This window comes from Lates calcarifer, linkage group LG7_1 (assembly GCF_001640805.2).
Source record: "Lates calcarifer isolate ASB-BC8 linkage group LG7_1, TLL_Latcal_v3, whole genome shotgun sequence".
NCBI lineage: Eukaryota > Metazoa > Chordata > Actinopteri > Centropomidae > Lates > Lates calcarifer.
This window is the reverse complement of record NC_066839.1, coordinates 4723475-4749149: the sequence shown is the minus strand read 5'-3', so window position 1 is coordinate 4749149 and position 25675 is coordinate 4723475. Positions and strand designations below refer to the sequence as shown.

The 25675-nt window shown below is 38.9% G+C and overlaps 1 long non-coding RNA gene across 1 annotated transcript; it reads left to right on the top strand.

Annotated features, from left to right (window-relative positions):
• The first annotated feature begins 3128 nt into the window (after positions 1 to 3128).
• LOC108891213 (uncharacterized) lies at positions 3129 to 23675 on the top strand. The gene is made up of 4 exons (XR_001962259.1): positions 3129 to 3316; positions 4011 to 4052; positions 14930 to 15083; positions 23144 to 23675. It is a non-coding gene; the product is annotated as an uncharacterized LOC108891213 (long non-coding RNA).
• The last annotated feature ends 2000 nt before the right edge of the window (positions 23676 to 25675 follow it).

The following is a 25675-nucleotide window of genomic DNA, read 5'->3' as shown; positions in this document are numbered from 1 at the left end:
GGCTGAAGCTGAAGTGGTTTATGTGTAGACAGTGAGTCCTAGTTCTTTTTTCAAGTAGACAAACCAGAGGTATAAAACTTAGCCTAAACCTCATTTCATCAGTGATTCCATTGACCCTTCTTGCCCTCCTTCCTCTTCCTCCCACAGTACTTGATCATAATGCCACATATCATGTGCCTTGCAGGGACTCCAGGGGACAGAGAGTATTTGCTTGTAGTACTTGCAGTGCTTGTCCCGCCAGACTGTGTTGTGCTCAGGTAATGATTCACAATCCCGCAGAATTCTGGGCAAAATGGGCTCCTGGAGCTTACATCATTGTTGACTCTCTCTTGGTGCTTGAAGGGTCTATTTTAGGAGGTTCACCTGAGTTATCACAGTAATGGAAGAGCACTTAAGACAGCAGCAGGGATTCTCCTGAGGAGAGGAGCTAAAGGGAAATCTGTGAGTGTATGTCAGGTCAAAAAGGACTCATGACTCATGAAACAGGGCCGGTGTTTAAAGCAGCAAATGCTTTTTGTGATGTTCTTGAATACAGCTGCAAAAGCTTATTTATTGATATAGAAATGCTGCAGATTAATATTTGTACTTAACTGAATTTTGTGAGTGAGTTTGTTCAGATTTGCAAAGTGTTCCTGTCTCACAAAAAATTACTAAATTCTGAGATAGGAAACATGAACATTATACTGTTCTACTACTATACACCACATGTTTGTTTTCTTGGCAGTTTATGATTCCACTTCTTTCATTATCACTGGAGACAATTAAAATGTATTTTCTCAAGATCGTCAAGCACAGCCTGTGTCTTATCACCCAAAATAAATGTGTTAAACAGCCATGATTGCTCCCTCTGACACTGTCAATTATACTTTAGTCAGTCTGTTCACTGGAAGCTGTAAAAACACTTATCTCAAGATGATGAGACTAAAGATCTGATGATAGCATAACAGAATTTTAAAAACACAACTCTGTTATCATGACCCTCACAAAACAAAAGATTAAGCAGAAATGTAGCTCTGATCATCAGATTATGATCAATTTCATTTTGAGCTCACCCTGTTTAAGAAATAAAGATAAGCCATTTATAAGAGAAATTGGATTAAGGATGAATTGCTCAAGTGCATGTAAACACACTCAGTGACAGCATTTAGACACAAAGACAGATTTTTAAAGGATCCCAGCTCGCTCAGCTCTTATTGTCTGATCAGGTTGACTCTTAAATGTACAGCTAGATTAATCTGCAAGGGGAACAAAATTGAGCTGTGGGCATCGATCCACTCACGGCTCTTTGTGCATTATACATGCATCGTGTTGCCTTTAAGTACCTATTAGATACAGACCGCAGAAACCAACCAGTGCTCTTGCTGCTGGAATACTAACAGACCTAGGAGTATGGGCTGTAATTTGATTAAACACAATTATATTTAGGAATATACTGTACACAGGGTAGTTGTCCCTTTGCCCAGTAATCCAACCTTAACCATAGTCTGCAGTGAAGGATGAAGAATCCTACATGAATGGTTAATGTTGTAAAAGTGTTTTTATATTTCAAATATCCTATTTAATCCTGTGTTATGTGCATTTTCACTTTTCTCTACTCACAAAAGAAAAAATTCCTCTACAATAACCATGTAAGCTGGTAACCCACCACACTGATTTAAAGTGTTTGATTGATTGCAAATCTAATTTTCTTGTTTGTTTGTGTTTGTGCAGATTCATGTTCCTGCATATTTGTATGTGTCCCTACCTGTTCTATGAATTAACATAGTGGGAATTGGGTATATTTCTCCCTCTACGCTGAAAAACGCACTGATTAATGAGCAGACACCGCAGTCCTGCAGGGCCATAATTCACGTTAATTCATAATTCATATTTCACTGAGAGGATTTTTGTGGGGGCTTTGTTTATGCATATTAGGCTGATGCTTGTTCTTTGCTGATGTTTACTGTTCGTGGTTGATTGTCCAGCTGTAAGTGCTGTGTATGTATGTATGTATGTATGTATGTATGTATGTATGTGTGTGTGTGGATGCAGTTATGCAACCAGCAACTGTCTCTCTCTCTCTCTCTCCTCATCCCGTTCGCACTGCCAACCAAAAAGCTTCAAGCACCAATTCACTGTTGGCTTAACTACCATGGGCAGTGTTTTTCCTCTATTGAGAGTGAACAGTTTTGCTCCCCTGCCTATTCTTTCTTCTTGACAGTCCTATTTATTGGCTTCAACAGCTGAGGGAAGGATTATGGAGGGATACAAATGAAAGGAAGCACACAGAGAGTCCTGCTGGGCCTTGAACCCAGGAAAAAGAGAGCGAAGAAGCTCATCCAGGAGGGGATCGCCTTTGTTTTACAGCTACATGTGACTTTTGATCTGGCATACAGTGTGTAGGGTTTTTAATGCAAAATATTAATACCAATTTAACTCTGAAACACCATGTAATTAAACCCAGAAGTGTTCATTATGCCTCTTACATTAGATCATTATCAAGTTCAAGAAAGACAGTTTGATTGACCTGCAAAAGAGAAAGAAAGGAGGAAACCAAAGTAATAACATATGGTGTGTGCTCGCTGTCGAGGCTTTTTAATGTTTTTACATGACAGACAGAATCAGGATTTCAAATGCTGCAGTTTTGTAGTCGAGTTTCAGTTATTAGATTTGTCATCATTTTGGGAAGCATAAATGTAACACATGATTTATTGTATTAATAACTGAAATAGCAGGGACTTTTTGCCTCCTAAGCAATTTGTTAGCTATCAGATTATTTTCTTGCTAATATAATGGACTTGTTTTCTTTTTTTGCTTGCCAATAATTAAGTTAATGGAAACAAGGCAATAGACTGTAGTTATGTATAGCTAAGCAATAAATTAAAATTTACAAGAAGTACTAAAGTCAAGGCAAAGATGGCAGGGAAGGAAGAACTAATGGTGGGGGGAAGAGAACAGGGAGCAGTGGGGTTTAGAAACATTAGCATTGATAATAAACTCAGATTTCCAATTTGTTCTTCCAGATTTGATGATTTACTTCAGGTTTTAAAGCTTTTACTTGTAACGAAGTGTTTCACACGTTTGGCCACCAGTGGCCGCACTGACGTCACTGCTGAACAGCACGCCAGCGTTTGACCGAGGAAGACCGAGGTCAGCCATCTTTGATTTTTTTGCAAGGTGCGTGTTGACTTAGATCAAAGGCAAGAGTTCTCTGACGGAGTTAAATTTACCGTTTTTCTGGTGACTTTATATCATAGACTATACATTTTAAAGTACAGTCTGTGCTCCATATCCACCAGACATCGTTTTTTTCGCTGCAAAAATGATCTTTCTTCCGGTGAGTTGGTCTTTTCAACAATATTCCTGTGACGAATTTTACTTTGAGTCACTAAAATGGGACAGGTGTAATTAATTAATATACAATGGAAGATATATTTAACTTAAACCTTGTAGTTAAGTTAATTTTGCCTGATTAATTCGAACAGACGTAGTAAAAGCCGGTAGCAGTTACGCTAGTTGACAAGCTAACGTTTTGTGTGTGTTTTGCTAACTGTTAGACTGGCTCATGGTGCGTTCCAGACGCGTCGGAAAGTCGGAAATTACACAATCCAATTCGAGAAAAACTTATATGAGGGAATGAACAGGTTGGAAAATCTTCACCCGTCTTGACATCATGACAACTATAATTATAGCATCCTATTTCGCTAGCAAGCTATTTCGTCACTTGGAACAAATAATTTACATTATCGATATTTTGCAAAGACGTTTTTAATATTGGATAATAGCCCACTTGTCTACAAATAGAGGTACATTTACCTTAGGCATTTTCTATCTTGCTGTACTACAGCAAACATCTGCAGTAATTTATTTAAATGTTCCTTGTAAAGATGCCAGTACAATGCGAAGTTGTGACATCCATATTGTTTTTGAATTGCATTTTTTCCCGTTTAATGGTTGTATTGAACGCAGCATGAGGTTACAAACAACTGCTAAAGTCCGTTAGCTTAAACTTTATTTCGTTTTCCTTAAAGGATTTGCTGGGATGCTGGGCTACATTGTTTCAATTCATTGAGGTAAGTTATCAGCTGTGTTTATTTATTTTGGCGTTTCATTGTTTAATGATAAGTTATGATGCCTCTGAGGCTGTTATCTTTTCTTGGTGTCTACTCTTGGCTAATATTTGCTGTTATGATGCTGCCATCTGGGTACTGTTTGCATTGGTATTAATTGTGAATTAATTTCTTGTAGTGGCTGAGCTTGTTTTACTTTTGCTTGTTGTTTGGCATATTAATTTATTTGCTTCCATGCTGTTTGTTTGAATAGTGTAAGAATGGGAATACTTATGTTTGAGTATTATGAGTGTATTATGGGCTGCACTGGTTTTTATAGTATATCTGTCCTGCAGTTGTTGTTGTTGTTTTGGGTCTTTTTTTATTAGCTCACTATAATCAGAAAGTGTAGGCCTATTTATCACACTGCTAAAAAATTGGACTTAAGTCAAGGATAGAAATTAACCTTTACTCCTATTCACAAACTTAAGCATAAAAACAATTGATTGAACTTCTTTTGACCAGAAACAAGAACATTGTTAGTCTATTTGCATTTGAACACTTGATAGGATGTTAGATGTTTTTTCTTTTCTTTTCTCTTTTGGTTTGACATTTATCACGACTGCAAACAAACATGTGTACCTTTCTGCACATGCATGCGCTTGTATCACGCTTGTTGTCCACCTCTATCAAACCAGTGCTTTTCAAAACTGTGGTCCTCACTCAGATCGCTCTTTTTGCACAACAAGATCAGAGAGGATACAACAAGTCCTCCATGAAAAATAGAGTCCTGGAAATGTGCTACAAGACAAGGATGGTATCTCTGAACCACAGTCAGGACAGGAACTTGTAATTTATTGACTAATCTGTTTGAACGCTGTGAATTGATCACATAAAGCAGATAGCATCAGAAGGAACAAATAATTAAAGCAGGTGTCATCTTGATCTTGTGCTCTCTTTTGTTACTTGTTTCTCTTTTACTGCTTTGTGATGATCGCCTCACTTTATCTCATGTGAGAAATGCTAACATTGACTCACATGGCTCAGATCAGAGTAGATCAGATTATGTTACATTTTAAAAAGATGCAAGGGTAAATTGGATTATTGCAGCAATTTAGTATGTTGTAAAAGATATAACAAATATTATTCTTACTGTAATGTCTTGCCTGTCTCTACTTGTAAAGGCAAAATACAAAATAATAATAATAATAATAATAATAATAATTGAGAAGACTTTGTCGCATAAATATCAGGTTGTGTATCACTATATGACAGTAGTCTATATCAACTGGAGAAATCCACATTGTGTTTGGCAATGTATGAACCATTGTAGAAAAGCTGTTACCCAAAAGTACAATTTCTGCCAAAAATGTGGACACTTAAAGTTTTAAAATTGTAGTAACTGAGAAGCAAAGCAAGTGCAAATGCTGTCAGACCTTCTCCTCCGTCCTTCTCTCCAGCCTGTAGCAATCAGTGTGCAGCTGACAGACAACTGGAGGTGAGGCTGTCTTTCTTTAAAGTTTGGCTGAACCGGTCAAATGCCTGACCCACAGAAATAACTCTTGAAGGCAAAGCAGCGCTGAGGTGGTATTAATATTGCAGAAATCCTGACCAGGGCTGCAGCAGATGATTATTTTCATTATTGATCTGATCTGATCTGGCAGTTATATAATATGCATGCACTTATATTTGTCTAGTATGTCCATTTACAATTCAAAACCCAAAGATATTCAGTTAATAGTTGCATCTAGTAAAAAGTCTCACAAATGAGAAGCTGAAACTAGAGAATGTTTGGCAGTTTTGCTTGAAACAGTTATCAACATACTCTTTAACTGGTGATAAATTATCAGAATAGTTGCAGACTGATTAATGATTTGTTTTAGCTCTAATCCTGACACATTTAAAATCAAAAAGTGCGAATTTATAACATCAGATCATGGCAGGATTCTGTTACAGTCTCACAGCAATGCAGTTCTGACGACTATTCAAATAACAAGCTTGAATTTTAGATGGTCCCGTGGCCAGTTCCTCAAGTGGAACATGGCTCTTAAAATGCCACTTATGTTGGTGAGTGGTTTTTGTAAAAGTTGGGCATCGAAGCCGAAACTGGACTGAAGAGCATTAAATTTAAGCTTAAGTATTAGTAAGCAACAGTCACACTGCTTGTGCTCAGTGAACTACTGCTCTCCTCATTCAGTGAGTTACTCCTTTACCAACTTCCTCTCCTTTTTGGCATTACCAGCTCTGGCTTGTATATTACATCATGTTTGCTTCAACGCCGCTCATTATCACTCTGTCTGGCTGGAGATTTACTACAAAGTATAATTAGTGCCAAAGGCAACAGCGTAGGGCCCAGCTTGATAACCATGTCATGTCATTCTTTAAGGACTAATATGTCTTCCTCATTGCATTCTGCTGCCCCTCATCTGCTTTTGTGTTTATACCCCATCGGTTTCTGTCTGTCTGTCTACATGTTTGTCTGCACTCTATCTTTTTCTCTCTAGCGCTCTCTCCCTCTGTCTCTCTCTCTTTCCCACTCCTTGTCTCTCTCCAGGTTTCTAAAAGGGACTTTGATCATTTTAACAGCCTTATAAAACTGACAGGTTCGCCAGAGAAAACGTCCTCTTGCACCAGAGTAGATGTTGGAGAAGTGACGTTGAAATGACCTGACATTTATGGGGTCACCAAGGACTCAGATGACATGTCAGCCAGCTGGGGGAGAATGCCTGTACGCAAGAAGTGGAATCAGCCTGTAAAAATAACTAAACAAATAAATAAATAACACATGGAGGTGCCAGTCAGCTGACCGAGCAGCCAGTGGGAGTTAAATTTTCAAAACTTTTGCTCCTCTGTAACCATAATAAAATCAAACTAAATCTTAAAACGATAAGCTGATTCACAGAACCATAAACATCAATATGTGAATTTGAATGTTATCCTAAAATTTCTATTTAACACCATTGTAAAATGAGTACCTTGAGATTTAAAAAAAATTGACAAATTTTTTCAGTATGAAGCAAATTAGTAGCTGCAGCCTTAGGTCACATAGCAAAATGGGAATTGACATGATCCATCAATTAACTGATTTGCTGATTGATCAATCATCAACTTTGAAGGAAAAAAGGCAAACATCACTCAGTTCCAGCTTCTCAGTTGTGAAGATTTTGTGCTTTTCTCTGTCTTTGTCTTCGTCTTTTTAACTCAAATGTGCTGCCTGGTGTCACAAAATGCTGTATCGAATAACATGCGTGTCATAACCCTAGCTCTAACCTCTGTTAAATGACACGTGTAAAAGCTTAAACGTGTAGACATGACATGCTGACATGTCCTCAAAAGTGCTATCCCATGGTATCATATAGCAACATGGAGCACTTTGCTTTATTGGATTTTCAGTCACTGGACCAGACAGTCAATCAATCTCTACCTCGGCTCCATCTTGTGTTTGACTGACTGACGGAGTGTAACTGGGTGTGAGAGGAAATGCATGGCCGACCAAGCATTGTTCTCCTGTTGAGGGTGCATGCAGGTGTCTGTCAAGTGTGCGGTCAATTTGTGTATTCATTTGAGTGTGTGTGTGTGTGTCCAGAGGAAAAGGTTGAAGGGTGAGCGAACTCAGGGCAGTGGAAAGTGAAAAGCTTACAGACTGTAGGACGGCTTTATTATGGTTATTCACTGAGGCAGAGGCTATCTCGTGTTGTTGTGTGTGTGTGTGTGTGTGTGTGTGTGTGTGTGTGTGTGTGTGTGTGTGTGTGTGTGTGTCGGTGGTCTTGCCTTTGGGCACTTCTGCCACAGATCAGGGTTTTGGTCTTAGCCTCTCTTTTGCTGCAGGCCAGAAGAGTCAATGATGCCTTTAAGGACAACAAAATGTCCAGAGAAGTATGAATCCCAGTGTGACTTGATCAGAGTATACGTTCAAATTGGCTCTTTGGAGTGTGTGTGTGAAACTGGCCTCTGGCTATCCTCAGCAGCCCCCTCAGGGCTTTCTTAAAGAATGAATGTTGCCTGTCCATTTCCTGCTGCCGTAGTGTCTACTGAATTGCAGGCAGCACCTGCTTACAGCCACACTGTCTGACTTATTTTGTCAACAAATGTAATGTTAATTGTACCTGTAGTGATGGGACATGTCTCAAGGACATCACTTCTTGACCCTGCTGGAAGCAAAGACAGTCTCCACTCACAGTACAAACCCGCCAATGTTGGTACATCCTGCTTGGATCATAATGATTGCTGCGCTCTTACAGTGTGCTTTTTCTGTCATATGAGCATCATTTTGAGTAAAGTGGCACCGTTTTCTCTCTTTAATGACGAGGGATGCTGACATCTGGCGGAAGCTTTTGTGTTCATAGAATATGCGGCTCCATTTTAAAGTTTCTGTTTTTTCTCCTCCACTGTTCTATACATTACTGCGTGCCGTCACTGCCATCTGTTTCTGCAAATCCTCAATTTCTTATTCAGATATGCTGCCGCACTATAGCAGATCCATGATTCACTTTCAAAATCTCTGTATTTTCTAATTCTTCATGGAACATTACTATGGTTTGACAAACATGATGTGGTAAGGCAGAATCACGGCTTGAAGTTTACTAGTTAAAATTCATTGTAGCAGGACAGGAAGCGTTTATTGCTTCTAGAAAAATTTTCCCACTATTTCTAATTGGAATAAAAACATCAGTCATGTAGAGAGGATTACTTGCCAGCTGCAACAGGCAAGCTGGTTTGTTGTGATTAAAAATGAAAAAAAAAAAAAAAAAACCCAACAAACTATAAAAATATTCATAAGCTTGGTTAAATACAGGCTTCTGAGTGACTTGACACTTGATTTTGGGGATGTTTCCTCATTATTAATTGAACCTTTATTTAATCACGCTGTGTCATGGAGTTTAGATCTCTTTGCCAAGAAACCTTAGACCTGAGGTCAAGAAACAATCACATATAAAATGTGTGTTTTTTTTAAGGCTCAGCATTAGGTTTTAAGAGTCAAAAACACAAAGATACTCCACTTACAAAAACATATAAAACGGAAAAAGAGAAAATCTAAAAGTAGTTGCAGATGAATTTTCTGTCAGCCCACTAAATAATTTTATAATTTTGATTTATCAGAGGTTATCATACCATGTTTGTATGAAGACCAAAACCAGAAGAGTACAAACAAACAGACCCTGGTGCCCTGCTAATTTAACAAGGAATCAAGATAAGAGTTTGACTGTGTCACTGTAACTAGAACACCTTGTTGCAGGTTCCCTTGAAATTATAACTTTCGTTTTTTAATCCTAAAGTAAGAGACGCAGCAGAAAAAGTTGTGACAGTTTGGGGTCGCTGTGCAGTGATGACTTAAACAGCTGAGCGTGCACACAAACAGCTGCAGACTTGTTATGTCTCCATGTGCCTCATGAGAACCTTGATGTGCTAATTTACTACTAATAACTTCCAATCAAAGAACTGTATGAGTTTTGGAAGTTTTTGGAAGTTTATTTTTAAAACTTGCTTCGAGTTGCGTACCGTCAGTCTAAATCAGTTTAGATTGGTCTCTGCGGTGTGAATGTTTTCCTTTATCTTAAATTTAGAAATGTGGCTCATACTGTATGACGCTCACGTAAGACGTGCGAGTTTGTCATCATCACTCACAGGAACTTTCTAAATCTCAAGGTATTGCCTCACAACGTACCGTGGTCAATCTGAAATTATGATTTTTCTACAGTGTTTTCATTATCGTTTAATCTGTTGAAAGAAAAATTAGTGTGATCCCTTCAGCTCACTTAATTTTTACAGAGAGAAAAATCCTTGCAGCTGTAAAGGCGGGACTCAGTAATGTTTGGCAAAAATAAACAAATGGCTTAAACTACTACTCATTTTTGCGTCAAAAAACCCCAACAAAAACTAAGAATGTAGTGTATTTATCATTTAACCATAGTCATTTTCTCTTTTCGTGTATGTAATTGATATATATTTTGAAAAATCTCCACACTGCATAAATCTGTATCATTTTAATAATTTTAAATGCTCATACATTACATTTGTTTCAGTGTACACACTTAATATTGCATCATTTAGATATTTCTTTTCATTCAAGCGTCTCTACTGAACAGTTTGTAATGCAGCAGATGTTTGTTTCCACTTTCCCTCTGTTTGTTCTGTTCTTAACTAAATTCTATCAAGCTTTTGTTGTATCACGTTACTATTTCTCTGTGGCAATGACCCAGTTTTCCCAGTTGGATCATTAAAGTTTTATTCTTATCATAGCTGATGTAATGTGTTGGATTTACCCCATGTCTTTTTTTCAAGTGTGAGAGCTCGGTCTGTGACTCTGGCCTCTTCCCCCAGTGACTCAGAGTGGCTACTCTACATGACTTTGCTGAATATTATGCATATTTAATAGGGTATGCTTTCCAGCTAAACTCACCCATTAGGATGAGTTTCAGTTACAGCTCATTTCAGCCCTGATAGGTCTTCCTTGGTGCGTATTTGTGTGTGTGTGTGTGTGTGTGTGTGTGTGTGTGTGTGTGTGTAACGCCTTCTTCCACTTCCTCACGCACCCTCTCGTCCTTTGCCTATCTGCCTATAATCAATCTTTCCTGGTCTCAGTGTCATTTGTCTAATGTTCTTAATGTTCTTCATGGTACTTTACCGTAAAGGCTTTGTGTAAATCACACTGCACCGCTGACAATTCAACCCCCCTGCACACACACACACACACAAACAGATGTATAAATGCAATGAGGTGTATCACTGACTGTAAACCTGTCTGTCATACCCTCACCCATTCATTCACTCATGACAGGTCTTAGTCCTGTATTGATCGGGTTATATTTAATTTCCCCCAGTGTTTCTCCTCTGCTTTTCTTGTACTTTATACGTGTGCTCTTCACTGCCGCAACAAGCCTATTTCCTCACCATTAAAGCAGTAAGACTCACCTTATCCTGTGCTTTGTTGATTGTCCTAGACTGTTTTCTCAGAGATTATTAATTATGTTTTCCTGATTAGACTCCTTAGGGTTGTTAGAAAAGGTGAATAGGATTTAAATGCAGCAGAGATAACTACAGAGATATCTGGTCATATGGTTGTAGTATGGCACAGTGTGTCCTTGATTTTCCATATTTAGAATGTAATTTTAAAAACTGACTGTATAATTTCCGTTCTCTAAATGATTTAAAGTTGAATGATAGTGTTACTGATTCATATTTTAGGATGTTGCCGGCAGAATCCGTAGTAAATCATACTTAGGTTGAAACAGGTTTAGTCCCTGAGCCTGCTGGTTTTACCCTGGACTATTTAAAATGATAACTTGCTTTTTTCTTTATTTTGTTTGCCTGTATTTTTATTTTCCATCTTAAATTATAGTCCTGCTGTTTCTTTATGCTCCTCTTTGGTTATATATAACTCCTCGTGGTTTATGTTTTTTATCTTCATCTGCAGTGAGATATCAACAGACAGATAGCGGTGCTTAATGTCATGCAGTTGGGAACTAAATGCTGTGTCAAGGTTGAATGTCTGGTAGGTTTTACTGCAGCTACAGGTGGCTTTTGATGAGGTTTTGATCTGACACTGTTGGGCACAGCTTGCTCTGTCTTGCTGTGTTGATATTTGTCGGCGTCTAAAGTTATTTTTATTAAATCAAATATTTTAACAGTGTAGGGTTGCCATGTTCTTATACTTTTGGTGTGCATTAGGTTTTACTTAACAGACAAAACAATAAGATGCAGAGATGTTTCTAAGATGTTTTTCAGCTGAGGGAGAAACAACTAACAATAGCAATATACACAGTAATGCAATCCTGCTGAAACACATCTACAATCGCAAGAAAATGTGAACATTAGGACCTTCATAAATGTACTATTTGGAGTGCTATTGTTTTTTATTGCATCATATTTTACATTTTTTTCCTATCCACTACCTGTATATGAAATGGTCTTTTTATTACTTGACTCAGTTCAGGCACATTTTTTAAGACTTCAGTCATTTTTACCATCCATAACCTTGCAGGGCAAGCTGAAAGGAACAAATTCATGCTCACACACACACACATACCATGTCAAGTCTGGTGTCTGACATCATTAACCATAAAGTTAAAGAGTGTCCCAATTAGCTTAGGGCTGTAGAGGAATCTCAGTGTTACAATGTGGTGACTCCCCACTCATTAACCTTTAGAAAAAGGGCCAGACAGACACACACACATTTGCACACACCTAGTGACCACAGGCATCTCTGCAGATATGCATATACACACATTAACAAACATTAATCTTGAAAAACACAGAGGGGTTGAGTTCTCATTACAGCAAATCATTTGGATATAATGACACAGGTGATTTCTCACTCCTATCAGTTTGACAGTTTTGGCTTAATGCAACAGACTCTGAATCTTGGTTGGTTGTGTGTGTGTGTATGTATCATTTTAACCCATATGAGTTTATCATTGTCAAATTATCAATGAGAAGCTGAAATTATTGCTGTACACACACGTTGCTGTACCTATTGAGGGGCTCTGTGGGCTAAGAGGGGGGTATGATCAGGGGTGGAAGCTTGGGTCTGGTGCCACAAGCAGGTCTGAGTTTTTACCTATCCAGTGAAATATCTCTGCATCTCTCAGAAGTATTGGCCCAAACTTTTGTACAGAAATTCAGGGTTCCCAGATGAAGACAGCAATTGCTCCTTCTGTCTTTATGAGGTTGATCTTTGTCATTTTAGGTGAAATATCTTGACTATTAGATGTTTTACCTTTATTTTTGGAACAGACAATCACGACCCCCCTCAGGGTGGGTTTCAGTTTGTCTAGTACTTTCCTTTGAAACCAAATAGGCTCAAAACTATTAAGATATTCTAATCATACTGTGTTTACTGTTAATTAGCAAATGTTAGTGTGTTGTTCTGGGTGGAGAGCAATGGTAGGAATACATATGATACCTTTTTTTTGGGGGGGGGGGGAGCATAAAAACATGCAAACTGCACAGGGCTTAAAGTCCTTAGGCCTTGCTATGAGCTTTGTATTTTGGTTTTTAAAATAATATTTTATTTTCCATATAGAATTTATTGTGGTCTTATGTTGCCAGACAGGAGTTACATCACCTCAGTGAAATAGCTTTAATTCTTGAACTGCACATTCTTTCACAGCCTCCCTCTATGGAGTGCTTTATTGCTGTGTGGGAGGATAAGTCAGGAGAAAAAAATAAGTGACAAACTGGCCAAGAACAGTGAACGGTAAGTTAAGAAAATCAATCTGAAACAGATTGGTATCCATTCTTATTTATCAACTCAATCCTCCCTTAACTGCAGATTATCCCTGTGCTTCACTGTGGAGTATGACAAGAATTGGAAGAAGGTCAAGCGGGTTTGATTTTCACAGACTGACGGAGATTTGTATCAGAGGAGCTTGGAATGGCTATAAATAGGCTCGTTGACAAGAGCCAAACTGAGATCCCGGGGAATCCACTAAGCCAAACTTCTGGCAACCTGTCTGTTCGATATCCCTGACCTTCTGCCAGTTTACCACAGAGGGGATATGAAAACTGTCACATGATAGCCATCACCGGCACCTCACACTGTGGTTCTGATCTTCTCCTGTGACCCCTATTTTCTTGACTGTGATGCAATTTTCTTTTAGTGACTTTGCTGGCAGGTGATATGGGAGCAGGACAAAAAAATGAAAAGTAGTATCTCCTCTCTGTGCAGTGTTAAGGTTTTGTTTTACCATGCCAGGGTGGTGCTAGGGATAATCAGGGATACGTCTGGGTCTTCTCCAGTTTTTAGTCATCCAGGCCCGACCTGGAACCCAAGTTGCGCCAGGTACAAATATTCAGTGTTAGGTTTTTATTCATTGTAATTGGGTTGGGTAGGATTCCAGTCTATTTCTGCAGGCCTCAGCTCCAAGCAGACTTGCTCTCAGCTCTGATCACAGTATGCCAACTGTAATTATGCCTCAGTCCCTCTCTGCTGCATGCCTCCTAGGTCAGAAACTTGATGTGCTTATGATCCATCAGCCTTTGTTTCATGTTAGGTTGTATCTCAGCAAGGAGGAGTGGAAACCATTGTGCTTTGCCATAAATAGAAGGTTTAAGGAGTCCTTACCAGCCCCTTCTTGTTGTGTACACGTGTATTTGTAATGTTCTGTCCTGCTTTGTAACTCATAAAATGTTAATGAGAACGGCTCTGGTCATGTGGAGATGCAGGAGAAAAATGTGTTTTTTGGGTGTTTTATCTGAGTCAACAAGTTTACTACACTTAAAAACTGCCATTACTCACTTTTAGTTTGGCCACATTTTGTTTTACTCAGAGAATGTGACAAGAAAGCAGTGTGTGCAGAAGATCACCTTAAAATAAGTGAGATTTATGTAATTTAAATGAACTAAAATGAAGAGTAAGGCATGGAGATAGAGGCAATGAGAGCGATGTATGGATGCCTGTGATGCTGTGATGGTGTTGAAGGTGCAAATGAAAGAAGCAGGGTGGATTTCAGCGTCATAGCCAAGAACCCAGGTGGCCTAAATTAGATGATGACCCTCCACAGTCAACCAATGACTTTCTGAGATTAACATGGTCAGACCACAAGACGCAGTGGGTGAGATGCCACATTAGAGATGACATTTGAGTTTTATAGTAAAGCAAAATCTAAGTAAGTAAATGTTTTGCAATGAAAATGTATAACTCAAAGAACTGTCTACATGATAAACACTGTTAATGTTGATTAACATACTATTATCTGGTCAAAGAATTGAGGAAATCAGAGAAAGCAAAGTTTTTTTTGTTACAGCTGTTTTCTACTAATAAGCACCTTCTGCGTTTCCATGAGAAACATGAATGCAGATCACATTCCAAAGTCAAAAAGACAGTAATGTTGGAGGCTGATGACTAGCAGTACCACACCTGCTAAAGGCAACACTGCACTAAAGTGAAATGTTTCTTTAAGGATAACAAGAAGATGGTGGAGAGCCAATCCTGAGACAAACCTGGCTCAGTCATGATCAGGGTAATGGAGGCTAGAGGACATCAGCATGGAGATAGCAGATGGGACAGAGGCGATACAGAGAGGGAGGATGATCAGACAGCAGGAGACAGGCAAGGTAAAGCAAATGAGTGGATGTGTGTTTATTTTTTTAAGAAAATCAGTAGTAGTTTTCCACTAATTTGTGGTGCCTCTGCAGCCTCACTTGGTTGACAAGTTAACAGGTGCCACCTCAGATTTGCTGTTGTGGTACTGTAAAGCAGTTACATCATACTGAGTCACCAATCAAATTTATATTTATCCTGCATTTTGACATTTATGCAAAATAATTGCCTTTCAAGTGCTCCTCTCCACTTCCACTTTATGTTATGAAAGAACACCAGTAGTCTTAACTGATGTATGTCTCTTGCATGCAGTATGGTATACATTAGGTAAATCTGGTGGTGTATTTGAAGAGCACCCCCTGCTTGAGCATAAACGAACCAACTGAGATTGAATTCACTTGTGCTTATAGACTGAGTTTTATGTATTTGACATAGATCACATACTGGCTGTGATCTTTGTCTTGTAGTTTAGTCATGATGAGTATTGAGGGTGATGGGTATGTTGAACTTTCTTCAGTTAGCATTGGGAGACTCCTATATTAGATTCCCTCGCACCACTGTAGATTTTTCAAGACCCCCCCACCTGTACTTATAATTTATCATTAATAGTGTGAGCCTTTTGATGTTAAATGAGATGAATGATCAGAAACAATTTCTGAGATTGTGTCACACCTACAACTATTGTCCTGGAGTTTCCAGTCCATACCATAGCTTGTTAAGAAAAGTGGACTGGATTTACTCACAACTTCATCCTTGGACAGAATTTGTGTATTTGTGAAACTGTCAGGTGTTAAATTAGAGTGGTGGGACAAAGTGGGAATTCAGCACAAATTCATCTAGTCTCTGTAACTTTAGATACATATGATTTGACTAGTCTGTGCTGTGATTTATCTCCTGCTGCTTGTACAGATTAAGATCACACGAGAAAACATCTTTAGTCTGGACTTTTTTCCCCTGACTTCTCCAAATATGATGAACTGCTGCATGTCAACATTCATCCTGTTGTAGCTATAAATCATTGTTTTGTGTCATTTGCTATAGTGTGGTTGAGTTATATTTCACTCCTAATGAACTGCACCTGGAAGAGGTCCAAGACCTGGAATTTTAGATGTCTGTTTTTTTTCCTAATTGCATTGTTCTCACTTGTCTGTGGTAAACTCACCGCAGTCAGAAACAACACCTGCGAAAATGCTTGATGTTAATAGAGTGGCTTGAGAGAGTAATCAGATCCCTTCACTTTGACACTTTTTATTGAGTTGTAGATTTAACTGTAAATGGGTAGGATTGCCATTTTCAGTCTCATCAGCCTAGACTCTATAACCCATAATGACAAAGTGGAAACATCTTTCAGACATTTTGGAAAAATTATTAAGAATCAAAAGCTGAAACCTCTTATTTACACGCTTCACCACTACCTGCTGTTCACTAGACATAGTGTTTGAGGCTCTGCCCAAAGAGTTAAATTTTTGTCTCATCCGATAGAGATGGTCATCCCTCCAGCAGGTTCTTCCATCTCTGCAGAGGACTTCTGAAGCTCTGTTAGAGTGACTGTTGGGTTCTTGGTCACCCTCATGATCAAGGCCGCTATTGCTCCTTACTTAGTTTGGTTGGATGGCCAACTCTAGGAAGAGTCCTGGTGGTTCCAGACTCTTTTCCTGATCTGTTCCTTCCTACAATATTATTGCACAGGTCTACAGAGATTTCCTTGGATTTGGATGACTTGGTTTTGACATGCATTGTGAATTGCGGGGCCTTGCTAAACCCAGTCCAGTGGGTACCCAGCTGGATACTTAGCCATATTCACGTTTGGAAATTCAAGTGTTCAATGAGGAGTCCTTGCATATTACATAAGTGTATCTGTGCTGTGTCCTGCTTTGAAACGGCAGTCCACCAGATCCAGTCAATCTCCTGTTAAATCTCCTCTCTTTTCTTCTCCGCTCCTCTGAGCTCATCCCTCTAAACGCTATTGTACAACAGACAATAAAGCCTCTTTTTATCTCTTTTCCTCTCTCTTGCATTCTTCTAAAATGCCATTGTACAACACACAATAAGATTCACTCGCTTTCCTTCTGTCTCTGTCGCCCTCCTAATCACTATTGTATGGCAGACAATGCTGCAGCCGCCTCTGCTACACTGTGATGGGATGGCTGACTGTCAGGCCATTGCCAGGCTGACAATGACATTTCATTTAGGGACTAAGTGTGTGTTTGTGTGTGTGAGTGTGTTTGTCGATTTGTTGTTACAGCATACTGCGAGCTCTCTCCTGACCCGGAGGTTTGAGCTTATGCGCCATATCATTTACCCCTCTGTACGCTGAACACAGGTGTGTGTGTGTTCGTTGCCTCCCACTGTTAGGTGCTTCCATCTGCTCTCTGGATTCTCTCACACACACGCACCGCATTTTGCTCAGAGCTGCAGCAAGTCTCATTAAAACTGAAAACAGGTTTCTCCCACGTAATGAACACAGGTAGAGAGAAGCTGTGTGCTATTTTAGATAGAGACACTGTATGATTGCTCCATGTTACATGGATACATAACCTCATGGAGAATTCCTCTGCCTTCATCTGCTCTTAAGAGTTACTGAGCAGAGTGCACAGCATGTGGAAAAATAATGTGCACTAAATCATACGGCAGTCTTTGTAGGGAAACTGCAGTTGCATAGTAAGTTTCTGTAAATATGTCACTTAAATAAATACCATGTTCAAGTATAATATCAACAATATAAAGGCAAAGATTCATTAGATTTTGGATCCACTTTTACATGTAAGACCAAATTATCGCTAACAAGAAGGTGAGAAAATGTCCATTTTGTGTGAATATTTGGGTGTAGTAGGTGTGTACAGCTAAAAAATACTTACAACTTAAATTGTTCCAGACACATATTTATTGACTTTAGTCGACTGAAAGACAGTAATTTAATTACCAATGCCAAACATTTGCTGTTTGTAGCTAAGTGTGAGTATTTATTATTTCTCTCTTTTATATCATTGTAAATTGAATCTCTGGGGGTTTTGGACTTGGACAAAACAAGACTCCTGAAAAAGTTACCTAGGGCTGTTGGAAATTATTATATTTTTCACTATTTTCTGCCATTATTTAGACTAAATGATTAATTAAGAGAATAATCGATAATGAAAATCTTTGTTTTCAGGTGGCCAGTTATACATTGCAGAGAGATGACATGAGTCAGGATTTGTAGATGAGACCTCCTTTTTTATTGGATTTGCCTTTCACTTAAAGAGCACCTGATCACGCTGTTTTTCCTTTGGGTCCACCTGATTCCTAGTATCAGAAAGTCTGCCAGGTCTTTAGTCAGGCTAGGTCCATATTATATTCACTCTTAAGAGAAAACTGTGATTTTTGAAGCTAGATGAAGAATCTGAGCTGTGAAGTGCAGGGGAAATTGATATTTATTGCGGCTCTTTCCGACCACTGCTGTGTGTTGATTAGTGGCTCATCATGCTGATGCCAGTGTTGATGTTTTCTCTATTAGCATCTCTCAGGTTGACTGCATTGTATTAGGTCTTATTATCCTCAGGTCGGACTGTCCTTGTGTCCCTTTGGGATTGGGTTTCTTATTTTGAAAAATGATTTGCCTGTTAATACCTCCAGGCTCCAGTGAAACATAGATGCCATTTTCCTGGATGTAAAGCTTGATCATGTTGTTTTTCTTTGTCACAGCAGTCTTATTTTAGTCAGCTACACATCTGATGTTAAGGTTTCATGTGAAGTAGTGTAGAACTTACATGGCTTTAGTCGTAAAATAGCAGAATGTGGCAGAATCCTGATCAACCAAATGCAAACATGGACATAAACATGAAATATGAGGGAAACTGAATGAGAAATCATGTTGCCACTTATACTTTGTACTGAAATAATGTTATTACACAATTTATACAATATCCAGTCTCTGTATTGATGCAACAGACCACTGACAGCCCATTTTAGGGCTCTCCTTTGTTAGTTTAAGCTGTATATGAAATGTGTCATTATTCATATTGTAACCAACACTATTAAAAACAGTAAAACATCACTATGTTAGGGACAAAGATGATTGTCATTTAAAAATACATCTGGCAAAAGGACAATTTTACAAACGGTACCTTCAGTAGAAATGTAGCCGGAGAGACTTGTCCAGTGAAGTTAGTGGAAGCACTGGTCCATCAGTCGGCTTCATTGTCTTTGTTTTGTTGTATTTTTGGACTCATCTGATATCCGAGGACTGGAGAGAGAGGAGCTGTGGAGAAAAGCTGTAAATAAAGGAAGGTGACAGAGAGTTACACACTGTCGTCTGCCGCGCTGGGCAAAGGGAGGATGTGTGTGTGTTTGTGTGTATGTATGTGTGTGTAGCTTTGTGAGTGCATGAGAGATGAAAAGACAGAGGGAGAGAGGGTCCAGATGAAGGGATTATATCTCAACACACTGTCCAAACAATTGTTCCCATCGCTCTGCCTCTAACAATTGCGTTTGGCCTGAGGTTCAACTGCTCAGGGAGCTTTGTGTGTGTGTGTGTGTGTGTGTTATAGGGATTTGCTATATTACAGACACGTATACATTGAGAGACCTTGAGAAGAGTCCCCCGTAGAGACAAAAAGAGCAGTTTGTGAAAACACAATCAACCGACGGCCCTCGAGTCCTCAGTAGATTTTACTATCATCAGTGTTATTTTCCAAATACTCAAATTACCGTTTTATATTCTGATTGATAATATTGCCAACTCATGAGAGCTTTTACATTGTTTCTCAGCACTCAGTTTTCAGAAGATTTCTCCCAGTAAAATGCACGTTACATTTCTGTTTGTGCAGCGTCAATAACCAGCATGACTGAGCTGACGGGGTAAAGAGTGCCACCAACTCAGACTTAAACTGCATCAACAGAAAATGTCACGATGAGCTCTCAGAAGTGTGGAGCTAAAGCACAGCACCCATAATCCTCCAGCTCATGCAGTTAATTAGTTCGCTTTGAATGATATTTAATAAATACCAGGTTTCAGTGACACCTGAGAACAGGATCATACTTGGAGGTATATCCCACTTCTTTTAAAAAAGAATTGTTGTTGTTTGGCAGGTGAAGGGAGACTGTGGTTCCTCTTCTATCACTGTTTGTCTCTGCAGTTACTGTATAATGTCTACTAACTTGTCAGGCCTCACGCCACCTCTTCTTCTTGATAAACTAAGTGCTGTTTCTATAGTTTATTATTGAGTTTCCTCATCTTTCCAGTACTTTTGGTGTTTTCTTCTCATGAGTATTCTTACACATTCTCATCACATTTCCATTCAAATTGAGAAAAGCTCGCACCAAAAACCATAGTCTGTTTTTTTTTTTTTTTCAGGATCAATGAGTCAGCTCTTTATAACTTCCTCTATTTTGAAATCTTCTGTAGAAGTTAAAGTGGTGCCATTCTCCCCATTTCTCATTTTGGGAAGATGAAATCTGACTTTATCTGAGCACATGCTCTGCTCACCAGCTCTGCCCTCACCTTATCTGTTGGAACTGGACAGTCAGCTGGCTCTGAAGGTGCCTTTATATTCTCACCCATTGAGGGTTCAGCTTGTGCTTGAGAATAAGTGTCTGTAGCCGCAGAGATGTACAAATAACATTGGTACTAGGGCAGGAAGCCTGTGGTCTTTCACCACATGTTTTAGGAGAAGAATACAGGGTGTTCTGTTTAAATTTTTGGGAAAAATATTAACAAATATTTACATGTAGATCGTTTATTAAGAGTCCTGCTAAATCACCTTGTTGACCCTGTTGTCATATCACTTTACATGTTCTAACTTCCTCTGCCCACAGAACAGACAGTAAACTATGACTGTAGCACGTGATGCACTTTGATCACCTAACGTACCTGTTTTGTCACGCATCAGATGTCTCAAAAGCACTTTGTGTCCATTTTCTGGTGGCTGTGGCTGCTTGAAACTGACAGGCTGCGTGTGAGGTTAAGATAGCACACAGCTGAGGCCGTATGATTTTATCTGAGATGACTGTTGACTGTATAGGACTCCAGCACACAACAGTTTTCACTGCTTATTAGTGTCAAAGTGGAGGAGAACAGAGAGAGGAGGGAGTTAAGACGGACGGGTGAAAAGGAGAGTGTGGAAAACAAAGTGCAGTGGTTGAGTTACAGAGTGAAAAGTGAAGCGAGTATTGCTGTATGTGGGTATATTTACTCTGTGAGATCCCATTGCTGTTTTTGAGACTGAACTCTTGCCAAATTGTTGTTTTGCACATACTTTTGTTCATACTCCTTAAAAATGATTGAGAGCAAACTCAGCCTGAGAGACAAACGTTTAATGAAACTAACAGTCTGTCTTATGTCCATCTGGGCTTTCTGTACAGCTCCTTCATTTATAGTATTTGTGCATTTTTGTGTGTTTTTGTGGATGCAAAACATGAAGCATATACAGAAGACTTAAAGAAAGCTGAACCACATTTGATTTGACTTCTGCTCCTCATCAAACTCAATAAATGTCTTATACATATAAAAGAAGAGTTGGTGATCCAGTAGCTCTTACACAGTTATAGAATTTAACAAAGTAGCTTTAACTGACATATAAACTTATTTTAACCATCACCACTATGGAGAACAAATAAATTTTCTTTATCTTAATCACTTGATTCTGATTGGAGAACAAATAATTTTTATCATAAAATTCACACAATTCCAAATAATCTTTCTCCTGCATTGACACAACATTAAATCAGTTTATACTGATTAGATGGGAAATGTAATTATAGTGATTACAGGAAATCTGATTACATGATGTTGAACCTTGCAGGGTTTTTCCTTTCTGAAGGCAGCTGAAGCTTAAGTGCAGTGGAGGAACTCTTCAGACTTTGGCGATGTCAAAGCATGAAACCCATTCATGAGTTAAACTTTGAAGACAAATATAATCAGTTATGAATTAGTGTCCATCTATATAATTGAGATATATACTGAGTTAAATGTATGGCATATGCCCATAAGTATGTCTTCCTCTCTTTTTCTCACTTGCTCCTGACCCTCCATATTAAAATCCCACTGGACCATTATGGATACAGGTAATTGATGGCTGTGTAAAGTTCATTAGCCGTGTTAGCTGATATTTAGGAGGATGTGGGCTGCAGGCTAAGAAATACATTTCATTTCATAGCTCATTAACCTAATGGTGAGCTGTATTCAATTCCCTTTCTCTTTCTCTCCGGCCTTTGCCTCGGCTGATGATTTAATTTCTGCATTTTTTGTTCCTGATGATAATCAGACGCACAGTGTGAAATACCACCTCTGCAGTTGAGTAAACGTTTGAAAAGAATGGCTTTGGATTGAGCATGTAAAATGTTAAGGAAGTAGTATATTAAGGGAAATCACAGGTTACTGTGACCTAAGACTACTTTTAAGTCCTAATTTGTTAGCTTTTTTTTTTCAGCTCCAGATGCAGAAAAACTCTGTTTATTAGTTAACTAGCCAGTGTTCTAGCAAAGTGACACAACTTTACATTTAACTACCAGCCATTATCAGCTCCTTCAATCAACAGCTTTTACACACGACAGATGTGTTTACCTACTTACTTACGTACTGGACAGATACTACAACAGGCAAACAAAACAAATGATCAGATACAGAATGTACTGTACGTAGTTCAGCAGTATGGAGGAAAGGGTGTTGAGGATAACCATAGATTTCAGAGGCTCAAAGAGGATCCGACTTACACATCTCCCAAATGTGAACTACACATTTTGTGCCCGAACGAATCAACACAACCCAGTTTTCTGTCAGGAAGCAGAGTAGAGAGATGGAAGCATGCTCTAGCCTTAAGATTGTTTTTACTGTTAAGTGTGTTTAGGCTTCTTCTTGTGATAAAAATGATTGCCTGGGTAGAAATACTTGCATGAACCATCTATCTATCCTCATGTTTGTAGTATTCCCCAAAAAATTCACCTTCGTCTTTAAGAGGAGGAGTAGGTTCTTAAGACCCAGTATCTACAGTGTACTTTTATATTCAGGTCTTCAGCAGTTTACTGCAAGTTCAGGATATTCAGAGGAAACTATCATCCGCATTTAATTTCAAACTCTACTGTGTCTGCCTTTCCTCAGCACCATCCTGAAGGTATACTCAACATTTCTCCAGTCATCATGAAACGCTGATCTAGAGAGAAGTTACTTATCACTGTGAGGAGTGCAGCAGTCGCAGGTATTAAGGGAACATTAGCTGCTCGCCAAACCTGAGGAGTGTGTCTGCATGTGAGAAGTGCTGACTGCAAGTCTAGCAAAGGTGAGCTCCCTAGATCACATTCAAATGTTAAGCGATACACACACAGACACAAACACACACTCGCATACACACACACACGCACAGGTGAGGTCCAATACAAATGTTGCTAATAAGCAGCACCACTGGGCCAGATCCTATTTGTCAAACCCTTGGGTGCCGACCGCCAGACGGGGAGTAACCTGCTGAGCTCACACTTCTGAAATGCAGAGACACACACACACGCACAAGCAAATATGCAGACACACAAACTTCCTAGCCATCTGTTTGTCAGTGGGATGTGACAGTAGTTTAAATAGACTTAAAATTTACAGTAGCATACCTCTACTTACATTTATTCAGGTTTGCTGCAGCTGTCTCCAGTAATAAAAAAAAAACACATTTGCAATTCACCACCATTATGTTGTTCTACTATATTTACATACATTATATTTTTCCATTCATCTTTATCAATGCATCCCAAGGGAACATAAATGAAATGCAGTAGCAGAATGCACTTTAATTTCTACTATAGTGTTTGACTGATATGTTTGAAAGTGCTGTAAAAATATTAAATAGAAGAATATTTTTCACATATTGATCTCAACGTAGTAGACAAATATGGTCCAGTGTTATTCCAAAACTCACAGAAGTTCAAAAACTGAATTCATACATGTAAAATACAAACTTCATTTACTCCAATTACTCAATCAATTTAAACCAAACGATAACACAATATGATCCTCAATTAAGTCAACTATAGTGTTCAGTAATCACCTGGTAATAATTATGACAACTATTATTCTTATTAATATAATATTAAGACTGTATATTTTAGGCACAATGCAATATTCAGCTAGAAACACAATTGCATTTATTATACAATACACATAAACAGAAAAATAATGTGTTCAGATAGTGTGAAAAGCAGAGTTGTGTCATCCCATATAAAACGCACACACAACCACACACAGCAGTGTATTGATTACCCTGAAAACTGACAGGATCCGCTGCAGCTCTTTCCTCTTTCTTTTTATTTCTGTGTACACCTCTAAATGTGTTTAAGGTAACCTTGTACACAAACACACACACACACACACACACACATACACACATACACAATATAGAGCTTCGGTTTCACTGCTTTGTCTATTAAGTATCTCACTGTTTCCATACACATTGCGAATCAAAAATCAAAGATTCACCTGAGACACATAGTAACCAGCCGAAGATTCAGTACGTTTCAAACCAGCTCCTGTGTGATCTAATACAATGTCAATGCAGTTCAATACTTCAACTGTAGTTTTCCCACTGGCTTCCTAAAGAAATCTATGGGAAAATCAATCTGTTTATGTGTAAGAAAGATGAGTTTCATCTATAGATGGTAAGAAAATCACCTTTCCAGCAGGCCTTTATTTATGAATAATGCCTTGCTGCTGTGTGTCTAAATGCACCGGCCTCAGTAATGGATTCTGCCCATGCAGAGCTGTTGGCAAGTGAAGCATGGAGGAACATTTGTGATACCTTTTTGTTGCTGGTGTTACTGCTGGCTGCAGCTGCAGAGGGGAAGTGGGGCCTCTCTCTCCCACAGCGAATCCATGCCGGCTCTCAGAATGGGCACCAGATTAGTGCGGCTGCCTGAATATTTCACTGCGTCTCTGCAGGTTTTACCGAATGGCCTAGACACACCTTTATCATGTTTTTGGTGCATTTCGCACTCTTTGCCAATATTGGGAAACTCTTCTTTCATGTTGAGTCCTTCTGGTGCATCATTTCTTCTGTGATTTCCTCGCAGTGAGACCTGATTCAAGCTGTATGAATTTCTTAGATGTTATCTTAGATGGTGTATTGATTCCAGCTGGTGATAGAACCATGTTTGCTGAATGAGCATGCTCTCGAATCTTCTGAAATTACTAGGACATTGCAGTCCTCTCAACACAACATATCCTCGTTGCAACAAGACCAGCAACTCGTGGAAGGGGACCTCACAGAGACCTCCTGTCATTGCAAAAATCAGTTAGTATTACAAACTACAAATACAATCCTGGTATTGACCTTGAATGGAAAGTTTGAGCTTTGCACTTAAACATGTACCAAAACCAGACAAGTGCAGAGACGAGGATGCCAAAACAAATAAAAATAAACTCCTGTTATCCTTGCCACGAATATTATAAATAGGAACTCATGTATGCCTCATGGAGTTCCTCTGATAGCAGGTGTTATGCTGTGTGTCACACAGTGTCTACACTTGCTCAAGGCGTCTACCTTGAGATCTCAGCATGGGAGTGTTCCTAATGGATGTTAAAAACTCCTGCAGTTTTTTATGTGTTAGATGATGTCCTATTTTTAGAGAAGTAATTCGGGATTTTCTGAACTGA